This window comes from Zonotrichia leucophrys, chromosome 14 (genome assembly GCF_028769735.1).
Source record: "Zonotrichia leucophrys gambelii isolate GWCS_2022_RI chromosome 14, RI_Zleu_2.0, whole genome shotgun sequence".
Taxonomy (NCBI): Eukaryota; Metazoa; Chordata; class Aves; order Passeriformes; family Passerellidae; genus Zonotrichia; species Zonotrichia leucophrys.
In genome coordinates this window covers 11,039,559-11,050,766 of record NC_088184.1, presented here as the reverse complement: position 1 = coordinate 11,050,766, position 11,208 = coordinate 11,039,559, and the positions used below count along the sequence as shown (strand labels likewise).

General features: G+C 41.6%; 2 protein-coding genes across 8 annotated transcripts in view; one reads left to right on the top strand and one right to left on the bottom strand.

The window, feature by feature from the left end:
• Positions 1-11,208, top strand: part of C14H7orf50 (chromosome 14 C7orf50 homolog) — a 120,330-nt gene that overhangs the window by 47,075 nt on the left and 62,047 nt on the right. The window lies entirely within an intron of this gene.
• GPR146 (G protein-coupled receptor 146) overlaps positions 1-11,208 on the bottom strand; it is a 48,384-nt gene that overhangs the window by 6,512 nt on the left and 30,664 nt on the right. Inside the window, exon 1 of one of the 4 annotated variants that reach the window (XM_064726112.1) lies at positions 10,329-10,459. The exons of 1 other annotated variant lie outside the window; for it this stretch is intronic. The gene's annotated coding sequence lies outside the window, so the exon portion shown is untranslated. Of the gene's footprint in view, positions 1-434; positions 594-778; positions 1,161-10,328; positions 10,460-11,208 lie in introns of those variants that run through there. 2 more of the 4 variants (XM_064726110.1, XM_064726111.1) reach the window with 2 other exon arrangements.

Sequence of the window (11,208 nt, the reverse complement as noted above, 5' to 3'; positions counted from 1 at the left end):
AATCACGTAATTCCATTATGTAGGTTTATCCTTAAGCATGTAGCTTTGATTACTCCAGACAGAATTACATCAGCCACTGAATAACCTGCCTGTATATTGTCTCAGAAGATCAACAGTGTTTGCTACCAGGCTTTGTATTTTACAGAGCAGGGGGATGTCTGGTTTCACAAATGGTTTTAGTCATTACCCTTATTCTTTCTTTACGTCCTCCAAGTGCGGTTAAACACTACAGTTCTGTTTTAATGACAGAAATGGCAGGCCATTCATTCTGTTAAACAGTAATCTTAGGAAAGTGACAACATTTACCTCTGAGATGAGCAAAAATAAACCCCAAAACTAAAATTCTCGGAAAACCTTCTTGATGACTTTCAAGCTCCCAGGTGAGGTATTTCTGCGGCTGCAGCCCCAACCCCCGGTGCTGAATGCTGACTTACCAGCGAAGCACTGACCCTGTTCTCTGTGCAGCGCAGGCCCCGCTCACATTCCGGCCCCGGCCGTGCCTTTGTCGCTGCCAGGGCGGCTCTGCCGTGCCGGGCTCGCTCCCCGGGGTCACCGTGCGGAGCGCGGGGAGCCCGCTCCGGCTCTCCGGCAGCGCTGCAGCCCCAGGTCCCTAATGTTGCATAAGTGCCGGCTGCAGCAGCCTCTTGTTTACAGTGCCCCGGCTGCGGCGGCCCCAGCGCTGCCCGGATCCTCCGTTCTCACCCCGGGATCGCGCTGGATCCCCGCCCGCCGGGGCAGCGGCACCGCGCGTCCCGCCCGCAGCCCCGCAGCCTCTCACCTTTAATTGCCGTGTGCCGCCGCCCCCCGCCGCCCTCCCGGGGCACCGAGCCGGCCGCCAGGCCCCGGCGTGGCTCTCCCGGGGGTCATGGTGCTGGCCCGGCACCGCGCTGGGAGCCGCTGCCGGCGCTGCACTTGTTTTGCCTCTCTAAGTTACTCACAAGTTTCTGCTTGGCTTGGCAGGCGCCTGGCCCCTCCCTTCCCCTGTTTACAGCCAGTTTCAAGAAGTGAGAGGTTGTGCTCGGAGCTGTCGGATCCAGCTCGCTTTGTAGTCCCTGGGTTTTTCGATTTGCTGCTTAAAATCCATGGGCGTGCAGGTTTGTTATGGTTTTGTCATCGGTGCTGGGGTTCTGCAGGGCTGCTGCAGAGCCCGTGCCATTCCCTGCAAGTGCAGTCAACAGCCTTCACTCAAGAGCGTGGGTTTATTTTTAACTCGGGATGAGAATATGTAGCTTTGAGGTTTCATTTTCATAGCCCATATATCCTGAACAATCAGTATTTAAAAATTCCTGTACTACAAAGTGCACAGGTGCTTGTGGTACTGGCAAACATGAGCCAGCTTTTAAAACAAAGTAGGAAGAAAAGTTTCTGAGCGTTTACTTTGAATTTGGAGATTGTTTTGGTGTTGTGAAAAGGTGTTACAACATAACCCTCATTTTGCGATGGTGTTATGAGTTCCATTCTGCTTCCTTTTTAAAAAAAGTTGATTAATCTGAAGGATATTTGCATTTCACTTGCAGTTAATAGATGTGAATGCTTATATTTAACACAACTTTAAAATGGATCACTTCTTGAAAGAGCTTTTGAACTGCAGATTGATAATTTATCCTATAATGAATTTTTTCCTGTGGTTGTTCTGTTGTTTATATGGAAACTCCTCAGACTAATGAAAAGGGATTACCTTTGAAGTATGTTTCCAATTGATATCACCAACCCAAACAGACAGCTGCCTTTTTCAAAATAATTTGGCTTATATTTAGAAATTCTGAAGCTTTATTCCATAGCAAATAAACACCAATGTAGTATCCCTTATTGAAAAAATAAGCAGCTGTATATGAAATAAATACCGGAAAAACACTAAAGCTGAGATTAGCTCAGTTGTTTAGAGCATGATGCTAACACAAACGTTGTGGGTTTGATCTCCATATGGGCCATTTATCTGGACTAGATCTTTGTGGGTCCCTTCCAACTCCTGAGTATCCTGTGAAGTCTAAAAATGGTCATCCTGCTTGTCTTGAGTCACTCAATCTGACCACAGTTTGTATGTAAATGTTCATTACAAATTTTGTAAAACCACTGCAGCTCCCAAAAGCATAAAATTCCCCCATTCCTGTTTGATGGATAGTCCACAGACAGAATTTTGTGTGTGCTGTGGATAACTTCATGTTACAAACTGTAGCATCACATTTTTGGTGCTTCAGAACTTAGAAGGACTTTAATCACCCTAAGTTCACCAGGGGAACAGCAAAGTAGGAAAGGTATTCATGTAGAAGCACTTTTAGAGTGCTCATACTTGGCCAAAAGCCAATTTCCTTACACTCCATTAAAGCTGAAGGTGGTTTTATTTAGATAACAATGTCCATGAAGTACTTAAATAAAAACTTCTTGCAACACAGCACAAGAAGCTGACAGCTCTTGGTGGCAAAGATTATTTTAGAAAAGAGCCATAAAATGAACTCTAAATAATGAGAAAAAGATGAAGTTCTGCTCAGTTGTCTTACAGAGTCCATAGCTGCAGTCAGGCTTTTTCAGACATTTCCATTCATAATGCAGCACTAAGTTGCAGAGCAGGTTGGGTAAGAGTTTGAAGCGTGACCATTCTACGCTTGGATTGTTTTATTTGACTTAAAAAACCAACCCTTCATCCAGCTGCAGCATTGTCTCTTTTTACTGCAGATTTTTTTGTTTATACAACACGTGGTTTATCTGCTTGCTCTATTATCATCTATGTGTGATGTAGCTCTTACCTGTTTTTTCTGATCTCTCAGTGTGTTTTCACAAGCTGTGGTATCATTATAAACTAATAGCTAGTAAAGTACATAGCTAATAAAGCTGTTGCCAGCGAGGTCTCTGAACATGCCAAACACTTGTACCTTTGTCACGTCCTCCTGAGTTCCCACAGGATCTCAGTTCCTACACACTGAAACCCTGTGCTCCCTAGGGGAAGGCTGGGCCCTGCACAGAGCTTTGCTGGGCAGCACAGATTTCCTTCAGATCTAGACTGAGCAAACTAAAAATCACGGCCAGAAGTGCTGTATGTCTATATAAACCATGGCTTAGCAGATTGTCAGCTCCTCATCAGGGTTTGAAAGGTGCTTTTTGAAAGGGACATGCTGAATATTACTTACGGATTAATTCTTAAAACTTTAAATAATGGATGACCAATTTTTTTGAAAATTAGAAAGCTACAATTAGTTGTACATCCAGGAGAGCACATTGAATTCTCAAGTGCTGGAGAGTGAAGTGTCACATTGCTGTTCCCTCTCAGTCTGGGTAACATGACATTTCTTTAGGCTTACTAGCTTATACACATACCATAGGGATTAGCAAATGACTTCTAGGCTGGAGATACAAAAAAGTAAAACTAAATATCTCAGGTTAGATGTGAGGGGGGAAATGCAGCGCTGCAAGCAAATAGGAATATACTTTTCTCGTGCAGTTGCTGAGTTGCTACTGTTTATAATGTAATGATACAGCTCAGATAAAATGCTTTTAACATGAGTGGAGAAGAAAATCCTGCTTGATACTGGGGGCTGGGCTGAAAAACAGGCCCCTTCCAACCCTGTCATTTATGTCTTTGTGGTGCAACCATTGACCAGTTTGGCAGGGGAAGTTCATAATTGATACTGGTTCCATTTATAATGTGGTTAATTCATTGCAGTGTAAGGTGAAAGAAGGCACGATCAAACAAGGATAATTGATACAGAGTAGCATTGAATGTAGTAAGCCTATGTTGGATATTTTAAAAAGTATAAATCAAAAAGCAAGAGCAGGTCAGTTGAAAGAGAGGGAACAAGGGGTTTGCTACTTATGGCCAGTCAGCTCATGGAAGAGTAGTCACCCAACATTCTGGTCCTGCTGATTTCACTCTTCATTAGGCTCAGGTTTTGGTTTTCTAAACCCTTTCCCTTTGCTATATAACTTGCTTTAATAGCAGCATAGCAATAATTAATAATTAAAATAAACCCAAGATTTTTCACTTACATAACTCAGCTCTTGTTTCCTCCTTGATTCTGCACAATTTGAGTGCTGTGAACCCATTTCCACCTCTATAGGTAATTGCCTTCCTTTGGACTAATGTTTTTCCTTTTACATTCCTTCTCTCCATGCATAAATTCTTATGTACATTTCCTGATTTCTTAATTTAGTTTCCTATCTGCCTGGCCAATGTTTTCCTCTTTATCTCTCCCTGATGACTCCCTTACAATTAACACTGCACCTCCCATCATTATTTGCTCATATGACACACGCACAGTATCCCATCCAAATGATGACAGGGCTTCCAAGCATGACATGCTTTCACTTCTGCTTTGTGACTTTTCTGTGGGATATGTCATGCTGTTCTTTGGTATTTTGGATCAGCAGTAAAGATTACATTCTCAAGAACTGTAGGAGTGCATTTCTGTTGCACGTGGCATGAGTACAGAGATACCCATGTTCCTGAAATTGGCCTTGATATTTTGCATTGGTCCCCCTTTGATGTTGCTCACTCTGCTTTTCCAGAAATTCTGAATATATGTTGTCTTCAGAGCTCCTTCCTGTGGGTGGGTGACCTTTGTTATTGTTCCACAGATGTTGGCAACCCCTGTCTCATTTGTTTATCCTCTCATTCTATAAACAGTATCTTTGTGATAAATCATTTGCATAGGAGCTACCTGGTAATTCAGATCCCACTAGTGCCATGATAATCTGCTTACTGCCCTGGCAATCTGCTAAATAGATGCTTTTCCCCTCCTGTTTTGACCTTTTGTTGTTGTTATTTATCATTGTTATTATTACATATATAAATAATATGTACAATTATTAATGTAATATAATTATTAGCGATGTCATTTGCACATTGGGTTTCTGTTTAGATTGTTCAGCTCTTTGGAAATCTGAGTTCATATAAGGCCATGTCAAAAGTAACTCTGCAAATTGCTGCCATGGGTCACTAAGCATCAAGAAATGAGTTCAGATGGGCTTTTTGTTAGGAAGAAGGAAGAAAACTGGATTTTAGGGTATGGTAACTTTTTTCAGGATGTGCATATTCTCTAATAGGTTAGAACTGCAGAACTTTCTTCTGTTTTTAGAGTTCGTAGAAAGTTGCTCAAAACAATGTGTGTATCCATCAGAAATGAATAATTATATTTGCTTTAGTTTATCTTTCTCCCTCTCAATTTCTAAGCAGCTTAAAGCTTATAAGAACAGATAATATACTCCAATAAAGGAAGATAAAAAAGATCAGCTACTCTGGGAACCATAATCAAAACTGCTAAATGGTGTGTTTAAGAGCCCTTTAGATCTGTTGGAGAGTGGCAGTGTTGTGTTGCTCTGGAAGGTTGTAAAAGCCACCTACCATGGGGTAGAAGTTCTGTGGAGAGGAGAGAGCCCAGCACTGCAGCCCCTAAAGATTTGTGTGGAAGGAGTCCCTTGCTCAGACACAGATGCTATCTGCCAAGCACATCTGCCACTCCAGATTTTGTGCTGTTCATTTCTTTGCAATGCAGCTGGGTTGCAGTGGCTGTGCCCTCCTGGCAGCTGCTGGGGATCAGCTGCACTGGAGGCTCTGCACGGGTTAACTCCATAAACTCAGCCTTGTTTTGTTAAGTTCTCCCTGTCCCCGCATGGATGAGTGGCACTGATGGTGCTGCTCCACCCCTTCCTGACTTAGCTTTATCACCGAATTCTGTTACAGCTTCTATATGGAAAACATGACATATTGTTTCTTTTAAAATGTTCTGTGCAGCAAGAAAGAATGCACTACAGAGTGAACAGTGCAGCTTTTAATACTTAAAGATTTCATCACTGCAAAAAGTGAAATACCTTACTTTTGGGCAGTTCTAAAGGCGAGGATTCCATCAGGCAGAATGAATTTACACAGTGATTACCTGTATTCATCTATCTACAGGCCTCAGCTGCCAGGGATCCTGACATGAGAGACAATTTGGAGATGCTCTAATACCCACTAGATAATGCTTTTAAAAAAGATTAAGCTATATGCAAAACAAAACCTGAGTAATTTTCCTAGTATTCCTATTCACTTCCAGGAACTTATGGCGTATTAAATAACAGGAATAATTAGAATGAATGCAGTATTAGAAAATCAGCTTACGTAAGGTGCTTCCAGTTCTGGACTTTATAAAGTTGACCAGTTGGAATACAAGAAGTGACAGCTTTTAAGCATCAGCAGAGTAGATGGCGCCATTCAGAGTGCTGAACAGCCAGTTAGCACTGCTGCAGTTCTGCTCCATGTTTTCAGAGCACTTGGAAGCTGATTTTGATGTAGCTATCCCACTTTAAAACTACATAGCAGCAACCTTAAATAGCATTCAGTGTCAAGATGACTGAAAGTTGTTATGTATATGTATTAATTCTTTTAACTGCTTCACTGAAAACAAACTTCTAAAGAATTTAACCTTTGTAAGAATTTTCAGTGTGCTTGTAATTGGTGAGCCAGAGAAACCAAAATAATTGCACACAAGCAAGTAATTTCCTTCAGTTTAAAATTGAATGTAAGTTGCAGATTATTTTAGTATTAAGTACTGCAACTCAGTGGATTTAACAGAGACCTTCAGAAGGCATCTTTACTGTTGTAATGTTGATGTTCAGAGCAGCTGGGACTTTATCCCACAGTTTTTAACCAAACTATTTCATTCATTTATTCTGACTTAAGGAACTTAATAGACTCAGTGGGTGATTTTGTTAATAAATTTTTCATAACTTGCAATCATTGATGTTTAAATATAAGGAATCTTGCCCCCAGTACCTACAGCCACTTAAACTGTAGAGCGACAGGTCAGTTCAGACTGGTTTGTGGGAAAAAATCATGAAAGTTACTTGTTCCTGTTTTTTATGTAAAGATCATCATATTGTAGAAACTTCTGCAGAGTCCTTTGTAATATTTGAGATAATACAAAAAACAGTTTTATGGTAAAATTTGTTTAGGTAATAAGTGCAAACAGGTCGTTTACACCGTACAAGATAAAGATAGCAGGTGCCTGGGCCTCTGTATTTCCAGCATTTTGGAATTGCCCAGGTTCCAGGTAAGGAATGTTTGTACTTGTGGTTCATGTAAATCAGCATCATTCCAGTAAAAAAGGCAGATTCTCGCCAATCAAAATTCATGCAAATTATGGCAATTCTGGGCTTTGCTGACTGAATTTATTCCAGGAAGAGAGTGTCAAAGGTGCACGGCCTGTGCTGGAATTGCTGTGTAAATGAGTTGGCCCAGTGAGCTGGCAGGGTGGAAACTGCAGCTCTTATCTTCCCCTGCTGTTTGTCAGCTTCACCCGTGCTCAGGGCTTGTGGCAGGGAGCTCTGCTGAAATTTGGCAGTACAGAAACATTCCCCAGAGGTCTTTTGGTGCCAGTTGCAGAGCCTGGCAGGAGGCACAGATGGTACTTTTCCTGGAAACTATAACATAATGCTGTTTCCTATTAGACACACTGGTGAAAGCTGACTCGGTGACTTAATCAACCAGAGCATCACGTTGGCTGGGGAGGAAACTCTTGTGGAACAGACCCTGACCACAGGGACCAGGTTTCCAGTAAAAGCAGAAATACTGACATAGTTCCTTATCAGATAGCATATAGAAGAACTGTAAAACTAGTTTGAGTTTGAAGGGGAAAATCAGCCCTCAGAGTTGTACTAAGGCTGAAATGACTTCAAAATTTGTCACATCCGCTGGAGATAAACATATCTTTCTGTTAATTGCTGGCAAGTCTGAGACATCTTGTTCTTGACACTCCTGTGGCTTTTAATTTTCACTGCTTGGTGAAGGAAATAGCATTTTCTAGCTGCCTTCTGGATGAACTTGCATAATTACTGATTACATCTTATTCCATTTATAATGTGTGAATAAAATACTATAAATTTACATTCCAGGGGGTCTAGTATAATATTAACGCTGATCTAAGTTTGGTTATTATTAGATGGCAAGATTTAGAATAAGAATTTTCATTTACCAGGGCCTTGAGGCATCTTTCTGACATGAATGAGTTCTGATTTGTCCACTTATTGCTTGCCATGTGCCACTCCCCACTCCACTTTATCAGTGACAGGGAGCTTTTATCCCTTAGTCATCAAAATGTTCTACCAATAAACCCAATTTCTTCTAAGACTCCCCACTGAAGCTGTATGCATATATTAAACGTCAAAATAAGCTTTAAACATGTTCTGTTCTGGGATGCTGACAAATAATTTGACAGGTTTAAGTATTTGATGATTTCATTTGAGTCCTTGGCCATCCTTCCACAGACCTGTGGGCGGGGATGCTTCCTTAGGTACTCTCAATGGGTATTGTTTTTCCAGGGCAACATGAGGCTGGACAAATGTTTCCAAGAGCAAAAAAAAAACCACCCCAAAGTAATTTTGTGGGAAGAAATGTGTAAAGGAGTCTGAGACCTCTGTAAGCCTGGACTCTTTAAACCTAAAGCCTCCCATTACAGAAACATCTGTGAAGTCACACCTGGAGTCTGCTACCAGTACCCATCTGCTGCCCACACTGCATCCATTCCATGGTATTTTGGAAAGCCATGTTTAGGATTTGTACAAATTCCTGGAACTAGAGCCACGTTAGTGACATGGAAATAAGTCCTAGTGCTTACTAACTGCAGTGTATCCATTCACATGCCATACAGCAATTAACTCTCTAAAAATTTGAACAGATTTTTTGTAGCGATTTCTTAGTGTCCTCTATAGGTAACATGCTGTTTTTAGTAAGTCTTGCCTGCTTCAGGAAGCAAAAATAACTTCTGTAGCACCTTTGTTACTGCAGGAGCCCTGATATATTGGATTTACATGGCAAGTTTTATTTCTCATTACCCTTCTTTAATTTGATTGTTAATGAATTCATTTTTCTGTAAGTTGAGTCTGTTTTGTTTAGGATGGTAATGGGAGAGTGATCTCTCCCCCTCCTTCTTTCAACCCAAAAGCCTTAAATTCTATTTTCTTTCCCTGTCCAGCTGTGGAGGGGAGTGAGAGCGTGGCTCTGCTGGGTACCTGGTGCCCAGCTGAGGTCAGCCCACCACAGAAATAAATGTATAATCTGCTTCCTCCTGTGCTAATGGGTGGAAGCCTGAGGAGTAATTAGTTTGTCAGAGAGCCAGTTTCTTACTAATGATTGATAAATGGTTGTTTTGACAGAGCCCACACAGGCACTGGGTGCTGAGAACAGTAAAGCACAGTTTGTAGGGAGGCCACTGGAGCCTGCTGGTCTGTCTTCACCTAAATGAGCTCTACTTGTTGTGGCTGTTGTGGAAGATACGCAGAATATTCTGATAGCCTCTTATCTGATATTCAGATCCTGCATGCAGGAGTTCAGACTAATCAGTCTGATGTGCTAATCACAAACATTGATGTTTACATGAATCATTTTGACCAGACATTTGATTAACTTTGTTGCGTCACTTCAGAATCAGTCTGACTTGTGTAGAAATCCATGGAATTCTGCTCAGACTTAAATGATGGAGCCAATCAAACCCGTGCCAGATGTGATGCTGGCATGACAAATAGGGTGCTGCCTTTTATGCTGCTTTAGCATTTCTATCAGAACAAAGTTAAGTTCAGCTGACAGAGCCCTAAGGGAGAGTAGGTATTCTGCTACATACAGTAGAAAACAGATTTGCAAAAATCACTGTGATTAGTGAAGTTAAAAATGCTTATGGAGGCTAAAAGGACAGCAGTCATTCTGCTTATTCAAAGCGTCTGCTGAAAGCAGTTAGGAAATTTTTGGTGCTTTGAAGTTTGCCTTTGGCTTACCTTCTTTTATAATATAAATGGAAATGCAACTTAATTGTGATTAATTAGTTAATTAGTTACCGCTGTGTCTATCTGCTTTGCAATAATATTTCACAGTATGATTTGCTGCATGTTCATTACTATCCTATGAATAAAAGATTCATAAGGATCTCACTTTCACAGAGAACTTTTTTTCTCTCTTAAAGACTAATTGGATTAACTTTTGATCAATTCCTCTGCTGTACTTCTCTTCTGTAATACTTCTGGATTTAATATACAGAAACATAAAGATCTTGTATACTCAGAGCAATAAATAAAAAAAATTAAAGCACATAGTTATTGCCTAAAGAAACAGTGAGAAATCAAGCCTAATGTGCATGAAAATTGATATGCACAAGAAAAGCAACTATAACTTTGTTTTGGCCAGCCAGATAAAAGTGGGAGTGTGGCAAATTCAAACAGTGATGTTTTCCCTAAAGAACTGTTATCTGAAACCCAAACATTGTTTTCTAATGACGGCATGATGCAAGGCTTAGATGCATTTATGTAAATTCTTTCTAGTCTCTTAAAAACCTAAAGCAATCTAAAAGGAGAATTGCTTAAAATCTCACCTGGGAGGCTCTGCCTTGCTGTCGCAGAAGCATTTTGCCCATCAAGCCAGTCCCTTTTGTGAGTGAGCCCAGCAGAGAGTGCAGTGTCTCCTTTCTGGGGCAGAGCAAGCCCTGGGAGCCGCGGTGCCCCCGGCGTGGCGCTGGACACTGTGGGCACATGTGACTGCCCTGCACATACGTGCTCATAATCCCCTAAGCTGCAGCCACACGCTCTCATTGGAGCTCTGGCACCACCAGGGCCTGATCCTGCCCTGGGCACGGTGCTGTGTACCCTGCCCCTGGTTGGGAAAGGGTTTTGGAAAGGACAGAGGGGAAGGACACGCTGCGGTTCGGGGAACAGTTCAGCCCTTGGTGTTGTTACGTAACGGGAGACAAACAGCGGCTGCATCGAACCCAGAGAGCTTTGGTACAGGAAAAGAATTTGACCATCAGAGAAGCTACTCTGTGCACATTGACACAGTCATGGCCAGAATGAGCCAGGCTGACAAAAATATTATGTTAGTGAGGTGTGATTTTCTTCAGAGCTGCTCGTCACAGCTGTGTGTGCCGGGAGTCTCATCCCCCCCACCTCAGAAACACAATGCAACATCCACTTGGCCTCTGGAGATTTACACAGTAACCAACATTAGACTTGAAAAAGAGCCAATGTGAGCTTTAAAAAATACTGTAAACCTCAGAATTCTTTTATGCATTCAGAAGAAACATTTTAATTGGGGGGAAAAAGAATCATGTAAGGAAAATGGTGCTGCTCTATCATCTGACTTTAATGAGGTGGTAGGTACATGTAAATTCTTTGCATTTGAATAAAAAGCCTGTAACATCATGATTCCGTCTATTTAGCTTGAATACAAATAGTCCTTAAATAATTTGCCTTTTTAAA